The sequence below is a fragment of the Lontra canadensis genome, unplaced genomic scaffold (genome assembly GCF_010015895.1).
Source record: "Lontra canadensis isolate GAN:19392208 unplaced genomic scaffold, GSC_riverotter_1.0 scaffold91, whole genome shotgun sequence".
Classification (NCBI taxonomy): domain Eukaryota; kingdom Metazoa; phylum Chordata; class Mammalia; order Carnivora; family Mustelidae; genus Lontra; species Lontra canadensis.
In genome coordinates, this window is record NW_022631085.1 from 4,349,347 (window position 1) to 4,365,191 (window position 15,845).

General features: G+C 45.2%; 1 protein-coding gene across 5 annotated transcripts in view; it reads right to left on the reverse strand.

Moving 5' to 3' along the window:
* MRTFB (myocardin related transcription factor B) overlaps positions 1-15,845 on the reverse strand; it is a 254,690-nt gene that overhangs the window by 133,083 nt on the left and 105,762 nt on the right. For 4 of the 5 annotated variants that reach the window (XM_032836275.1, XM_032836272.1, XM_032836274.1 and 1 more), the window contains exon 1: positions 2,923-2,936. The exons of the other annotated variant lie outside the window; for it this stretch is intronic. The gene's annotated coding sequence lies outside the window, so the exon portion shown is untranslated. Of the gene's footprint in view, positions 1-2,922; positions 2,937-15,845 lie in introns of those variants that run through there. 5 annotated transcript variants of the gene reach the window in all.

The following is a 15,845-nucleotide window of genomic DNA, read 5'->3' on the forward strand; positions in this document are numbered from 1 at the left end:
TATGTACACTTGTATAGTAGCATCACTTAGAACCGCCCCAAACTGGAAACAACTCACATGACCTTCGGTCTGAGCGGAATAAAAAACTGATGCATCGATACAACAGATCGCCCCTGAGCAGTAGCAGGACAGAGCTCCTGACACCTGTAGCAATATACCCAAGTCTCAAATGTAGTCCTCTGTGTGAAAGAAAGCCGCCCCCCAAAGGGCTTCAAGAACTGGAAAGCCACTTCTGTGAGAAAGCCAGAGCTCTAGATACAGAGAAGACATCAGTGGCTGCCACGAGTGGGGCTGATAACAAAAGGGAAGTCAAGGGGAAGTCTGGGGGTGAGAGAACTGTTCTACATCTTGATTGTGGTTGTGGTTTATTTGTCAAAAATCAGAAATGTATGTCAAAAGCAGTGGCTGTTACCACACATTTATAAAAAATAAAGTCAGAGCAAGGTCATGGCAAAAGACGATTTCTCACAGTTTGATTTTTCATAGCAAACAACTAGAAAAAACTCCAGTCACAACCCCGGGAGACAGGTTAAATACACAGTTGTGTATTCACGGTATTAAATACATGGGACATCCACACAGTAAGCACCATGCAGTTATCAGAAAGAACGAGGAAGCTCTCCGGGGGCACTGACAGGGAGAGAGATCTGGTTTGCTAAGTGAGACAGTAAATGAGAGAAAGAGAAAAAGAATATATTCATTTTGCTACAGTGGAACGCTGGGTGCAGACACAAGAAAGCGGTGGAGTGGCTGTCACCTGTGTGAGCAGGGCGCACTGGTGTGACGGTGTGCCTGCTGGCTGTGGGGAGAGTAGATTTCCTACTGTTTTACTATATCATCTTTGAACAGGCGGATGTAGTACTTATGTTTCAAAAAGAGACAAATCAAAACCAAAGAACCTTTTTGAATACTGTCTCATCCTCTAGTACAATAGAGACCTCCTCTCACCTTTGTGTCATCTACAATTTGTCTTTCTATATTCAACTTAGCCAAGGGTTAAAATACTGAACTGAACAGAGCGAAAGCAATCCTTGCAATAAACTAATAAAAATCTCTCTTAAATTGGTATTAATCATTCCTGTGCAGTTGTAAACCACACGAGCTACAAGGGGCATGACTTTGGGCAAGTCACTTCACCTCCCTAAGCCTCTTTGTAAGATGGGTATAAATGGTGTCTCCCAAGCTTGTGGGTGCAAATTAAAGCAGACGATATATGTTAAGTGCTGGGAGTCATGCTTGGCGCTGAGAAGGCATTCAGTAACTGCTCACTGGCTTCCTCTTTAGCTATGGTAATATCCTGGCTGGAGTATCCACCTGTCATTGTATTCAGCCCGTATTACTTAAGACCTCCGGTGGTGAAGGCTTTCTTCTGTTTATTGGGCTGCCTGGGTTCAAATTCCAGCTCTGAAATTGTCTAGTTGGTGGGTAAGAACTTTCAAAGCCACAGGATCTTTGGTTAAAGATGGAAGTGATGAAGGCTCGTAGTTTGTAGAATTAAAAGGAGAACTGAAGAGAGATGAGAGGTCACAGCAGAGCTGCGAGCACACCATGCAGAGTCAATCAAGGTTAGCAACCAGTACCATTATTTTGTCTACCACAGGCCTGGTCCCCTAGTATATGCAATGACATAGAGCATCACACTTATTATCTAAATTTTGCAAAAACTTCACAATAGGCTTTATTTCTAGCTTGTCTTGACTTCCTAATTAGACTTCAAACTCCAAAAAAAAAAGTTATTCCTACCAACTGTTCAGACACACAAAAATACCATGATGAATAAATGATAATGGGTTTTAAAATCTCCCTAACACAGGCATAATACAGGCTAGCTCTAGAAGTAACAGAAGTTGAAATCAATATTTATATATTGTGTTGTCTTCTCCAACATTTGGGATTTTTTTTTTTTAATCTTTATTTATTTGACAGAGAGAGATCACAAGTAAGCAGAGAGCCAGGCAGAGAGAGAGAGGGGAAGCAGGCTCCCCGGTGAGCAGAGAGCCCGATGTGGGGCTTGATCCCAGGACCCTGAGATCATGACCCGAGCCGAAGGCAGAGGCTTAACCCACTGAGCCACCCAGGCACCCCTCCAACATTTGGGATTTAACAGGCTTTGGATTTCAGATAGCTGGCAATAGGACACGGGAAAGAAAAAAAAAAAAATGAACTCATTTTTAAAGGAAAGGTACTGGGGTGCCTGGGTGGCTCAGTCGGTTAAGAGTCTGCCTTTGGCTCAGGTCATGATCCCAGGGTTCTGGGCTCGAACCCCACGTTGGGTTCCCTGCTCAGCAGGGAGCCTTCTTCTCCCTCTCCCTCTGCCTGCTGCTCCCCCTACTTGTGCTCTCTCTCTCTGTGACAAATATTTTAAATAAAAAATCTTTAGTAAAAAATAAATAAATAAAGGAAAGGTACTGTTCTGGGGCACCTGGGTGGCAGAGTTGGTTAAGCATGTGACTTGATTTTGGCTCAGGTCATGATCTCAGGGTGGTGAGATGGGGGGGCTCACACTGGGCATGGAGTGGAGCCTGCTTAAGATGCTCTCTCTTCCTTTTTCCCTCCCCCTCCCCCCTCTCTCCAACGGCTCTAAAAATAAATAAATAAAAGAAAGAAAGAAAGAAAGGGCATTGTTCTTATAGTCACTTCTGAAATCTAGGTACCCAAATTAATCTCAATGGATTTCATGATTCCCGAAGTTGTTTGTTTTTTTAAGTACAATCAGTAAAAGCTCTCCATGTACTTTTTATTTCTTATAACATTTACCTCTTTGGCTTTTTCTTAAAGGAGCCAGAGAAGTTCAGGATTTTGAATTTAGTCCTTGAAGTAATTATCAGGGTTACAAGATCCGTACTGGAAATGACTAACTACTGAAGGGGAAGGCAGCTCAGATTGTGTTCCACAATCCCTTTGTTTTTCAAGCAACATCACTTTAATTATTTCCTATAAATACATCATTGTCCTTAAGAAAAATATTTTTCAGATAAAGATGAAAAAAATCTTTAATCATCACTTGGAACATGGACCTTGGAAGATCACTTGGAAATGACCTCAGCTTATTATAAACCTTCTAAGACAGATTTAGTGCATAAAGCCCACTTGCCAAATAAAAGCAACTATTACATGGAATTTCATTAAACAAGTTATTTTTAAAAGACTCAAGAGTTTTTATCAGATATGTGGCAACAGAATATTTTTACAAAATTCTGGGAGATATGGTTAAAAAAAAAAAAAAAAAGACCTGCCAACTGGACAGAGCTGAGCTGTCAGCCACAGAGGGCTCCCACTCACCCTCACCCATCTCTGGGGCCACCTTCAACTCTTCTCAGGTTTCAAACCTTTGGCTGGCATGACCATTCTTTGCCAGACCAAGATTTCCATTAAACTGTGGGTAGGAATTATGATTTCCTTTTGAATCCAGAAGAGACTGAGTCCCCAAGTATTTACCTGCAATGGAATTCCGACCAGGAAGCAGTGCCCCCCTCCACCCCCCGCCCCGGGAGGGGCTGGACAGAGGGTGAGCCCTGTGCTGCCATTACCTACGCACCCTTGACAAGACGGCTCCAGAAAGGAACAGGCAGCTGCACCACTGCCGACCTGAGACAGACAGCAGTGGGCAGACACTCATATTAATGCAACATTCCAGTCTCCATCTTCTTAGCACACTGCACTATTAAAGGCTGTAAACCTTAATGTGGTCCTTGAGGCAAGTGGTTAGGGTATGACGTGGGGCAGTGAGTCTTTCTTTGAAGTGCTCAGGCAACTCCAACAGGTACCAAAGCACAAAACAAAAGACAGATTTCATGGTTTTGAACAACTCAACCCTGTGCACGACAGCAAAGTACGCGAAGAACATACAGGAAAAAAATATAACAGGAAAATGTTATAGTTATAACTATATATATATATATATATATATATATATATAATGTTGTAGTTATATTAATGTTATAGTAGTTAAAAAAAATACTCAAAGACAGAAACTGAGAAGAACCTATTGCCCACCAGTACCTGAACTGAATTGAAAGGGTAAATATCCATTTTATATACAGATATAGATATAGATAGAAAACCTGGCTACTGAACAGAAAAGATCACGTATACATACAACCCACACACGGACTGAGCAAGAGAACTGGGGCAGGTAGGCAGAGTAGCGGGCAGGCTGGCAGGCAAGAGCAGGTAGGGAGAGACTGGACAAGGCAAACTAAAGAGGAAGACGGCGAGCTGGACAGAGATGGGGCAGGAGGCAAAGAAGAGCAAAAATGGGCAGGAAGACACGGAGACCAACAGACATGCAGGGACTGACTGCCAGTATACACTTCCACGGGTGAGCACTCAGTGTCCCAGACTACAGCTGCCAGCCACATGTGTCTGTTTAGATTTAAATGAATTTAAATTAAATGAGACAAAAAATGCAGGTCTGCAATCAAACTAGTCACATTTCAAGTGCCCCATGGCCATGTGGGGCTAATGGCTACTGCACCGGCGGACAGATGAGGACGCCCCCGTCACTGCATGAGGGTCTAGTGGGTGGTGCTATTCTAGACTCCTTGGAATTGTGTGAAGTTTACACAATGAGCATGCTGTACTTGTGTAGTCTGCAAAGAGAATAAATCCATTTCCAATTAGAAAAACAGAAATACAGAGGTTTTGGGCCCTCCTGCCCCATGCTGCATCTCTTTTAACAGTTCTTTCTCAAACAGCACAGAAGCACCAGAGGGTTCACGAGGGCTTACTGATCTATGTACTGCCAATTTTCTAAGTTATTTGGTTCCTACTAAGTCAGTTAACTACTTAACAAGACTTCAAATACCAGCAAAATAAGGAAGACAATGACATATATTTGGAGCGTCATGACATCACTCTTGTTCTCTAAAATTTAAAGAAAAGGTCATGTTACTCATTCTTCATAAAGTAAGTGCAGTTGCTAGAAACCCCTTGGAGTTTAGACAAACATTTTAGATGGAAGCTTTTCTTCAAAAGAATAATAGCACTTAAAAATAGCATTCATTTTTTTCTGATTCAATTCAGTACAAAGTAGAGAAGAAAATAAAGCCTGAGGTTAAAAAAGGGGGCCACATTAACTGTAAAAGAAAATGGCAATGCTAGGAACCCGTTTTCAAATGAAAGCTGTAACACCAAAGCAATGAATGTTCATAATAACCAGTTTCTAAAGGCTTTCTCATGTAAGAGATGTCTGAAGCATTTGGTGAGGTTTTAAGAGAATAACACTTTAAAGAAAAGCTAACAGAAAGGTCTCCAGAAAAAACAGAAGGGATATATACAAGTTTGTGGGGAATGTACAAATGGTAACATTTTGAGACCCTTAGTTCGCTCTGAAAAAACCACTGAAGGCTGCTCAAAGATAGTCCCCATGGCTATCCCCAGCAGCACCCAGTGACCCACTGGGTCCCATGGTTAGATCTAATCTGTGCCCTTAAAGTTCTCCTTAAAACCCTGCCCAGTATCACATCCACCGACTTGCCCAAGGCAAATACCCACTACTCTACTGCCAGACCCTACGTTCCAATCACAACCATCTGGTCGAAGTTCCCACCGTGGAGCTTTGCATAATATATCAATTTCCAGTAATTAAGCCAGTATAAAAGTGACACAAGAATGTACGCTAGACCAGTGGAGCAGAACTGCAGATTGAGCAATCTAATACATGGCAAAGTGGCATTACAAATTAGTGGGGGAAAAGATGGACTATGCAATCGGAGATGCTGGCTCATACCACCAGTTTATTCACATGGAAAATGATTCCCTATCTCATACCACACACACAAATAAATGCCATGTGGATTGGACTCATGCTAAAGAGCAGAACAAACTTTTAGAAGAAAATATGGTAGGATCTCTTTATGGCCCCAAAGTACTCTGAGTACGGCAGGATTTATTAACCATGATGCAAAGAGCACCAACCATAAATGAATATGACTTGATGAAAATGTAAACTTGCACACAACAAAGCACACCATAAAAGATAAGCCACTGGGAGAACATATTTGAAATGCAAAATATCAACAAAAGATAAGTAGCCAGAACATATAAAGAACTAAAGATACAGAGGGCGGTGGCGGTAAGCAATCTGACAGAAAAAACATACAGAAGAGAAACAAGTCACAAAGGAGGAAAGTGAAATAGTCAAATAAACAAGGAAATGAGCTCAAACACACCAGAAATGAAGAAAATGTACCACTTCAAATGAGCAAAAAAACTGAAAATCTGTTAATACCAAGGCCTGGCAAGGGTATGGGACAACAGGAACTCTCAGACACTGCTCTAAGGAGCTGCACTTGGTACAACTGGAGAATGATCTGGCAACACCTAGTTAAGTCAAGGATGCACATACCCTATGTGCCAGCCGTTCCACCTCTAGGTACACCCTCAAGAAGCTGTTAGATATGCACCAGAAAATAGGTACTGCATGTTCACAGCAACACTGTCCAAGAGCAAAGCATGGAAATTACCAAACTCCTGCTGACAGCACATGAACAAACTATTATAATCATAAAATGCCACATAACAAAAATGGATAATAGTCATGAACGATAGGAATTATTGCTACATACATCAGCATGGAAGTATCTCCTACATACCGTGAAAAGAACAAGCAAGTCGCTGTAATATACAAGAATATACCATACTGCCCAAAGTTCAAGACCCACAAACTAAATACAGTGTGTATCAATACAAAGGCATGTAGCATGAGTCGAAAGCCATGGAAGGGAGTCACACATCCTCACTTTGGGAGGATGGTGAACAGCATCTGGCACTGGCACGTCCGCAGGGGGCATCGGCTCTACGTGCACTGTTTCACTTCATATCATTTTAGGCTTTCCATGTAAAGCAAAGGTAGCAAAATGTTATGATGTGACTAAGCTGTACAGAGGTTGTATCATTCTCCATATTTCTCCATATCCGTAGGTTATTTCAAAGCGTAATCTGCATTTTCAAGAAAGAGAGAAAGCAGCAGAGGGACACCTATTGAAGGGGTTGTCTCCTCACATCATGCCTGGGCAGCTTTTCTATTTTCTTTTCTTGCCTTCTTTATTTTCTACTTCTTTTCTCCCAGAAAGTCAACCCAGATACTTTCAGTCCAATTTCTTCTCCCATCTCACTGCCCAAACCAACACGGTACTTTTTTGCTCTTGGAGGGCCTACTATGTGCATCCTCACATTTATATAAATTGTATATTAAATGCCTCCAAGGTGCCAGTTCCTGTGCCAGGAGCTGCAGAAACATACACTGCCCTTCCCTTCACAGAGTTTAGCCGCAAGGAACAGAAACATGAGACAAGCAAGGAAAAAGCTATGCAATTAAATTGTGAGGAATACTATGATGGAAGAGAGGAGGTGCTACGGGAACCTATAAAGAAAGGCCCCACATAGCGTCGACTGGGTCGGAGGGATAGGAATATGCCAGGAAGGGAAGGGTGGAAGGGCCTTCCGGACAGAGAGACAAACCAACCCGGTGTCTTCTGCACATCGCTGGAGCACCTGAAGGGCGGGGATTGCTTCTGATTCCTATCGGATTATCTCATTCCTTCTGATTATCTATCTCCCGATTCTGTGCCCATTTCTTCCTGGGCGCTCTAACAAATGCTTCCTGGCGGATTCTAAGGCGGCCTCTCAGCAATCAGGAGATTCTGTGCCAGTAGCTCTAAGGGAGGAAAGCAGTCCTTGGGGAATGGCCCAGTAGGTAAAAGGGGTATCACCCAAACAGGCAGAATGGAGCCTGAGCCCACTGTCTGTAGTAGCTCAATCCCGCAGAAAGCACATGCATACGCTCCACATTACGAGAGAGCAGAGCCTTTTTCTTCAACCACCCATCCAACCGTTGACCCATCTCCTTCCTTGTGCAGCACCATCATCCACCCCTGCTCACCAGTTTACTTCAATACTTTTAAGGGCACCTATGTGTGCCAAGCTAGGGCTATGAAGACCCATAGAAGCATGGCCTCTGCCATGAAGAGCTTTCCTTCTAGACCATGGATCACAACTAAGGGTGACTATGTCCCCCAGGGACCATGTGACAACGTCTAGAGACATTGTGGGTTGTCACAATGCAGCAGAGGGCAGGGGGTATGCTACTGGCATCTGTGGGTACGGTCCAAGGATGTTCCTTACAATGACAGTCCCCACAACAAAGAATTAATTATCTGGCCCCTAATGTCAATAAGGCCAAGGCAGAGAAACCTGGTATAGATGATTTAGAACCATGTCTAGCGGGCAAATGGCAGAGGTCAAAAGCCAGAGGCCAAGAAGGTCAAATGTCAGAGGCCTATGAAAGAGTTACATACCAGGCCATGAGACAGGCACATCAACAGTGTCCATAGTGCAAGAATGAGAAACCTGCTCTAGAGAATCAGCAATGTAATTATAGCACGATGCACAAGGAGTATAAAATGTCTTCCAAATACAAAGGTGCATCATCGCCTCTAGCACCAGGAAAGAAAAGGTTTCCTCGGAAGTGACATCTAATTCAAAACCTGAAAATCATACGAGTTAGAAAGAAATGTAAGGACGAAGGCTGGGTAAAGTGGTTATCCCAGACACGAGGGACAGCTAGTGGGCAGGTGGAACTATGGAACAGAAGAAATACGTCTGTACAATGGAAAGTGGGAGCAGCTGCTGAAGCCCTGGAGGGGCAGACAGGCCCAGATCATAATGGCCTTGTCTGATGGCCAAGAAAGGCCGATGTTATCTTTAGGACAGTAAGAAGCCACCGAAATGACTGACACAGAGGAGTGATATAAACAAAGCTTGATTTAGGACAATCGATTGCTTAGTAACTGAGTGGGAAGGGGCTGCCACAACCCAGACGACAGTCATGGCTTGACCTAACGCTGATTCTGATGGAGGGAAAGCATTCAAGAGATGCTTGGGTATTAAGTACCACACTAAGATGTGTACCTATGCCAGTTCTCTGCCTACTAATTTCAAAGCCCCACAAACTCCCAAACCTTGAAGTTTTAAAATTCATCTCTGGCCCAACCTAACCAGAACCATGTGGCAGCGAGACCAGAATGCGGACTCAGTCGAGGCTATTCATAGCACGTTCACCCTACCGAATGTGAGTATTTCAAGGCAGGAGTCCTGATGTTTAATTACAGGGTAGTGCCCCAGACCTCACTGGGTAGCACAGTAACTTTTTAAAATTCAAAAAAAGTCCTGGGGCGCCTGGGTGGCTCAGTTGGTTAAGCATCTGACTCTTGATTTTGGCTCCGATCGTGATCTCAGGCCATGAGATTGAGCGCCACATGGGGCTCCACCCTGGGCATGGGGCCTCCTTGAGATTCTCTCTCTCCATAGCTCCCCACCCCCAAACACTTCTCTAAAAAACCCCTAAAACAAAACAAAACAAAAAACCAAAAAAAAAACAAACCAGCCAACAAACAAAAACCCAGAATAAAAAACGTATTACCTAAAATTAGAAAAAGCCTGTATTCCAAAACGCAGGCGGGCTCAAGGATTTACAGTAAGGGGTTGTGGAGTTACACAAAGTGCTAAATAAACTTTGATCAAACTCCAGGGAACTGGGCAAAGTAGGTTATGTATTCAGAGTATTTTTCTAAGTCACTATCCTTACTAACAAAGTAGGAAACCTCCAAATAGCACATATATCCCTACTACGTGATTCATTTTATGTAACTTTGCCTTAAAAACCTAGACATTTGGCACGTGATCCTAGCAGACACAGCAGCAGGATTTGGGGAAAGAACTAAGACTATTTCACTGAAATGTATCTATTTACTTCATCATTCTTCCTCCCCAGAGGGCCACACAGAAGAAAGAGTAGGTACAGTCAGTAACAAGCACCAGATCTTCATCTGAGTAGAATCATTCCAAATACAGCCAGTTAGGAGTTCAAAGAGTCTGAGGGTCACCCTCCCCATCACCATGAGCACAGCCATAAACACACCGGTGACCTGATGCTTTCTCGGCAGAGGCGACCTGGCCCCTCTGCAGAGACAGGGAGGAAGGACCTGGGTCCTCTCCCATTCATCCCTTCACTCCTAAACACGTATCTGTGAGGGATTTCTATGTCCCGGGCACTGTTTCTTCTAGGTGCTGAGGACATAATGGAGACAGATGTGGTCCTTCAGAGGTCATGGACTCTACAAGGGTACAAGGACATAAAACGTGTCATTACAATAAGGTGTAAGAACTGAGGAAGGGAAAGCGTAATGATGACAGTGTGCAGCAGAGGGACGGAATGAAGCAGGAAGGGAAGAATCTAGAAAGATCTGAGAAAACAATATTGAAAAGGAGACCTACAGGATGATGAGAAATTTGGATCTGAAGGTACTGGAAAGAAAGGAAGCAATGGAACTGAAGTGAACCAGACAGCAGGAGAAAATAAGGTTTGAGAGCTAAGGGCGGGAGGTGTAAGGCAGTAAAGCTGAGAGTCAGCAGAAACATGGTGGAAGCAGCCTCAAGTGTAGGCTGCAAAGGGGCTATCATCTACCCATCCTCCTGGAAATGGGACTACACTTTCTGATGTCCTGGAAGGCACTTCTTGCCTAAAAAAAATAAATAAATGTGGGAAGTGGGTTTAAAATACTTAAACACTTGTTTTATGCTTATTTGTTTTGGGCTAGGAGAAAACAACTCTTCTAATGTACTAAAGTACACCTAAAACGCACTGCAAACGGACAAAATAAATAGTATTGCACTGAAACATTTAGAATACTTGCAGTGAGTCTCAATCATACATTAGGTCATCAGCAGCATCCTGCCAACTTTGTAAAGCAGTATGGTCTGGCAGGGTACTTTAGAATAATAAATTTACCAGAAACATAATTAAGACATTCAGATGTCAATTGAGAAGACTTTGGCACATTAAAGTTTCCAACCACAAATATACCAGAGCAAATCATACTCTATATTCTGAACCTATGACAGTCCGAAAAGCAAATGCTAGAATTCTACCCCAGCGATCCCAAGGACTCGCCATTCACAGCCACTACTTTTAGTGACAGACTCTTGTTATCTCATGCCAGAGTAACAGACGTTTTAGTTCTGTGTAATGCTTTTTATCCTAAAATAATTCAAGAGACCTACTAAACTAAAAGAGCTCGTATTTAACTTAGTGCACTCTGGAGACTTCGGTGGGGGAATGAAGCCTGATGTAAGGGGAGGCACACCTCCCAACTATTACTTAGTTTCTCTGTGGATATGTTTTTCCTTCCCCCCCCCACCCCCGCAAACTGTCTCCTCCTCATTGTCTGTTAGAATCATGTACTGCCCCCTCCTGAATTCCTCTGTGACTGGGCCTGATGTGTAGTTTTTCTGTCTAATCCCCTGCCATCGTGCGAGAGGAGCTGGACTTCTCTCGAATCATCCAGGCTCCCAGAAATTCAGCTTCCTCCACAATGGGAAACCTAAGATCCTCTCCAACCCCCACACAACAATCCCAACCCAGGCCCACCCCAGAACTTGGCGACCACACCCACTGCCTCCTTCCCTCTTGTATCTGCTTGTTCAGGCCGCCTTGCCTCCTTCCAGCCACCCATCAATTTCTACATTCAACTAATATTCACTGAATATTCACTGAATACCTGCCTTTTGCCCAATTCTGTACTAGATACAGGGTCTGACGCAGTCTGAAAATAGGATGACATAATAACCCAGAAGTGTCCGTCCTTCTGGAATTTACAAATCAGTAGAACAGACTGCCGATGAGCTGTTAAGTGCTGTGGGGACAAACAGAAATGCAGGGAATGGGGATGGTAGTGCTTGAATTCAAAGAGGGCGGCGAGGAAAGCCCTGAGAAGGAAACACCTGAGTAACCCCAACCGTGAAGGACGTAAGGGATCAAGCTATAAAGAGGAGCTGGAGTACAACAGGGATACAAAAATCGGACTTCTGGGGCGCCTGGGTGGCTCAGTGGGTTGGGCCTCTGTCTTCGGCTCAGGTCGTGATCTCAGGGTCCTGGGATCGAGGCCCACAGTGGGCTCTCTGCTCGGCAGGGAGCGTGCCTCCCCCTCTCTCTCTGCCTCTCTGCCTACTTGTGATCTCTCTCTGTGTCAAATAAATAAAATCTTAAAAAAAAAAAAATCGGACTTCTGCTCTTGACTGGTCCCTCTGGCTGTCGCACTCAGAACAGACAGGAGTGAGAGCAGAACCAGGCAAATCTGGCTCTGGCGCGTGGCTTCCTGTGCAGCCCCATCCAGCGGCGGTTTTCCCTCCTGCAGCCGTCAAGCCCCTGGACTTGGAGGTGGGGTAAGTATCATCAGCTCATCATCACTCTTGTTTCCAGACGCTCCCTCCCCCACCGCCCTGAAGGCCCCTGGCTTTGAATGTCCTACCGCCAGACCATCCTCACCACAGGGCTGTTATCCACCACCCTCACCCCCAAGCCCACCTGCCAAACCAAGAATACTCCATCGTCACAATTTCGTCTACCCACCCTCTGACCACCACCTCCTAAATTTCCAGCTCCCCTTCTTCCAAAGTCTGGATCCACCGATCCATTCACCCTCCTGGGGTCTCCACGCCACTGTCCTACTGCCTTTTTACTGTTCCTTGTTCCTCACTATGGCCTCTTCCCTATTCTACTTAGTGCTCAGTCCCTTCAACTCCATTGCTCCTTTGTGCCTGCTTGGCAGACCACGGAAGCCGATGAAATCCCACGCCACGCCTACTGCACACCTGCCCCGCAACAGGGAAGAGCCGACGGGGTGGACGGATGTCCAAAGTCAGCGGAGGCACGCTCCTGAGCAGGAGAGGGGATGGCATCCAGGGCAGAGGTGATGCCCCACACGGGACCTGCAGTCGGGTCCATGTGCAGTTAGGAGGGAGCACTTGGCAGAAGCAGCTTTAGGACGTCCTCTTCTGGTTGTTTCTATGTTCTGAGTGATGGTCAGCAAGGCCATGGAGGAGTGAGGTGGGAAAAGTGGTTAGAGGAAAAGAGAGCAGCTGTTGGGAGGGCGGGTTGGGGGGGCAGGCGGGTGGGGGTGGGTTACGCATGGCACCCTCCTCTTCCAGGCTACCCAGCCCTCACTGGCCTCTAACCAGCCTGGAACTAGGCAGGGGTGGTGGAGGGGGCAGACCACTTCACCAGTACCAGTGTCGAACTCTGGCTTCCCCCATCCAGATCCCTAAAGCCAAGCACTGCTGGACAGACTCAGAAAAGGAGAGGAGGGTGTCCCCAGTGCACAGTAACTGATTTCAACTGGATTCTCAATGTTTCCCAGTAAATCTTTTCCTCACCTCTGGTTAATGCCCATCCAAAGCCCACAGCAAGTGAGGATTTCCTACTTTCCTCAGGTTCCTAGCACATCCCCCCCCAACCCTTTCTGGGTAGAAGAACTTGGCCTCTGTTTTCCTGAGCGCAAAGGCCACTTGGTGTGAGTGAGCTTCTTTAAAACTTCCTTTCTTCGGACGCCTGGGTGGCTCAGTCCTTAAGCGTCTGCCTTCGGCTCAGGTCATGATCCCAGAGTCCTGGGATCCAGCCCCACATCAGGCTCCCTGCTCAGTGGGAAGCCCTCTCTCCCTCTCCCACTCCCCCTGCTTGTGTTCCTCCTCTCGCTGTGACTCTGTCCAAAACAACAATAACAAAATATTTAAAAAACAAACAAAACCAAAAAACTTCCTTTCTCTGTGACTCAAAACCCCTGCAGGTTTTAACATTCACTGTCCCTCCCTCCTGGCTCAGAAATATTCTTTCCTCTGCTGGATGGCTTAACCCCACCTCTCTCTCTCTACCTTTTCTGCCTCTAATCTACAGAGCTTTACTCAGTTATCCTACCCTTCTTGCATCTTGAATTTGTTATTAGGTTATGAAGACAAAAAAGTATTCCAGATGAAAGAACGAAATGAACAAATGGCATAAGTAGGAAAGAACATGGAATGCTTGTGAAAAGGGCAAGAAACTGGTCTTATTGCATACATAGCAGGGTGTGCTGGAGAGTGACAGAAAATAGTCAGATGGATGGGGTGGGACAACATTACAGAGTGTCTTAAAAGCCACAGAGTATCTCTGGGGCTAGTAATACACTGTATGTTAATAAAAAATTAAAAATTAAAAAAAAATTTAAAAGTTAATGAAAATATTTATTAAAATATTCATAGATGGAAAAACAAAGCACCACACAGTGTAGGTCAATGATTTCTGAACAAGGAAACACTCCCGAGGGAAAGAGTATTTAAGGTAGAAGAGGCTCAGAGCACAGGATGGGATGGGATGGGATGGGAAAGGAGGGCTTTACACTGAAAACAGGAACCGGATGAGGGGCTGGGGGTGGGGAGGGTGAGGACAGAGGGTGAGGGGATCATCCTGACGAGTCTAAGCACAGGCTGGTCAAACGTGGAGGCAGCGAGAAGGAAGAAAAGGCAAAAGACATTTCCCAGAAAGGAACGGACAGCGGCAGCGGCTGACAGCACACCCTGGGCGGATTCCAGCCGGAGCTCCGGAGAGAGGGGCTGAGTGCTCCGAGGTGGAAGGCTGTTTTACAGTCACCGTGCTCGGAGACTGCATGGGGCCGGCACCTCTGAGATCATGTGATTCAGTGTCCGCCCTTTATAAATGAGGAAGCAGAGGCCTAAAGAAGTGGAGCGATGTGTCCAAAGCCTCCAAGAAAGTTGCAGGGAGAGCTGGCGCCGGAGCCCTGACCCGACTGCCTTCAGGGCTCCTGCCACGACACCCTGAGCTTCCTCTTTGGCCATGCAGACCCGCAGAGCCACACTTCTGTCGACACACATCACACTAAGGGACGGGCCACCGATTCTGGCCCCTGCACGCCTCCCGTCTAAGACAGTCAGGCTTCAGAGCGGCTGGGCTGACTCTACCCTAGGATTTTCACGGAGCCCAGCTCCAACTGCCACGTCTCCAGACGCGGTCTTCAAGTTTCTAGTAGGTCTCAGGGCGACACGGTAAACACGACATGACCCTATTCGAAGGGGCATTAAAGTGACTTTGAAATTACAGGGCAAACCACTGACCCTTATTGTTCCTTCTGCCCCTCCTATTCCGACTCAGTGAAAGCAGTTAAGATGCTGTTTGCCCCCTCGGGGACGGAAATCTTCGGCCCCGTGTATGATTTCCTGGCAAACACTGCAGTGGTATTTGGTATTCTTCATACTGTCAGCTCGCAGAATTCTGCTGATAACGGAAAGGAGTCTATAACATTTCTAGAAAGGCTTCTACATTTTTTTCCCAGACAACATTCGTTAGTAAAATAGGAGTTTCTAGGTAATTTCCCAAGGGAACTCTGGGCCTCCACGGAAGTTAGTATTACTAGAGTGGCCAGCGTTTTTTGGAGAACAAGCACGATGATTTACACTAAATAAATATGGACAACTTAGCTCTCTCATTTCCTCTTGTCGGTGTCAAGAAGGACTTCAAGGAGCCACCACGGACCTCAGCAAGGTGCGCATGCTCCGACAGGCATTTACGGCGGGTTGTCCTGAACTATCTGAGCTTACTGAGAGATGCCTGGACGAAGTCAACAGATAAGGCAGAATACTTTTATAACAAAATAATTCAGTATTATCTTTTTTTCCCTCCTCTTGCTATTTTGAAGGGCTGAAACAGTATTTTTTACAAAAGAAAAAGAATTATACAATGTGCCAAATCCTTCCTTGGAGAATACTGACAAGTCTACATTTTCAAGGACAAATTTCCAAATACTGGTGCCCACAATGATAACAGTAACGCGAATAAAATGTACACAGTTCGGGTGCTGAGCTTGACCCCTCGGTGTACATTTTCTTCTATCTTTACTTCCTCATACTATTTATTTTGAAATGTATTTTTTCCCCTTACCACATGCTTTGAGCACCTCAAAAGCTTATACCGGCCATATCTGTTTGCTTAGCAGCTTCAAGATTCTCCTTTGTGA